This window comes from Triticum dicoccoides, chromosome 3B (genome assembly GCF_002162155.2).
Source record: "Triticum dicoccoides isolate Atlit2015 ecotype Zavitan chromosome 3B, WEW_v2.0, whole genome shotgun sequence".
Lineage (NCBI taxonomy): Eukaryota > Viridiplantae > Streptophyta > Magnoliopsida > Poales > Poaceae > Triticum > Triticum dicoccoides.
This window is the reverse complement of record NC_041385.1, coordinates 235,317,759-235,319,023: the sequence shown is the minus strand read 5'-3', so window position 1 is coordinate 235,319,023 and position 1,265 is coordinate 235,317,759. Positions and strand designations below refer to the sequence as shown.

Sequence of the window (1,265 nt, the reverse complement as noted above, 5' to 3'; positions counted from 1 at the left end):
ACCTCTGCCCCTTCTTTGCCAGGTGCCCGCCCGCCTCGCCGCTCCGCGTCTTCACGTAAGACACCCCCTCCCCCCGCGCTTCCACATCGCCATGATGACCGCCTCGAGGAATGGCCGCGGAGATGGGGGACTCCGAGGGGAACTCCACCACGTTCCTCGCGTGGCCGTCCTCCACGGGCAGGATCATGCGGCAACACAACATGGAGTACTGGATGATGGCTTCCCTGCAGCAACAACAACAACAAGGAGGAGCGGCGAGGCCGTGGGTGTCGGAGGCCGTCCGGGTACGGGATCCAGACGCCGTCGATGCCTTTTTCGTGCCCTTCTCCTCGCTCAGCTTCAACGTGCACGGCCGCAACATGACCGATCCCGATACCGAGGCCGACCGCCTCCTTCAGGTAGCAGACGCTCCTCCACACTCCCTTATCACACTGCTTTTGCTGGTAGCTCTGTCCTTTGGCCTAGAATGGATCATCTCGGCTCTGATTGAGACATCTCTACTCTGAATTGTGTTTTGGACGCGTCTGGCTGGCGGTCGTTGGCTCGCTAGCGCTCGCGAGCGGCCGACCAGAAAAGGTAAGCAACTGTCCCCCTGGTCCTTCCGGGCCAGCTGTTCCCATGCGCTTACAAAGGAAAATCAGGATCCCCACCACCGGTCACTTTCACGTGATACCGATCAACTTCCAACGCCCCCTCGCCCACCCACTCTCCCCGCTGGTCGCCCAGCTTCTTCCCCACGAAAGAAAGGGATCCATGGCCATGAACCAAATCCTGTAGAGCTGACATGGCAAAGCACTCTAGGTGAGGAGATCTGGGTCAGAAAACAATAAGAGAAGAGAGGCTTACCAGGCAACACCATCAGGTGAGAAAATTCTTTTGCTCTCCCAGATCAAACCTTGTTCACTTTCCCCTGCCAGTTCCCCCTGAATCTCCCAAATCAAGTAAAAAATCTCCATGATTGGAGGGAGAAGGAAGACCAAGAAAAGCACTAGAAAATATGTGGATATGATATTTGCACAACTGATTCACTTTCCTGTGCAAGTAAACAATTGTTTCGAACCAACTATCTCCCGGATGTGTGCAACAAACACACCCAGGGAGAATTTTAGCAGAAAAAACTTGATGTAGTCCGTGTGCAACTAAACATGGTTTGAAAGCCAACTTTCCACTGGATGTGTGCAACAAGAACACCCATGGATGAGTTGCAGATACCATGGATTTCTAGCCAACTGAACATGTATTCTAGCCAACTAAACATGCATTCT

The 1,265-nt window shown here is 53.7% G+C and overlaps 1 pseudogene; it reads left to right on the top strand.

Annotated features, from left to right (window-relative positions):
- The window catches only part of LOC119279498, an 851-nt pseudogene extending 345 nt beyond the window's left edge, over positions 1 to 506 (top strand).
- Positions 507 to 1,265: the final 759 nt, after the last annotated feature.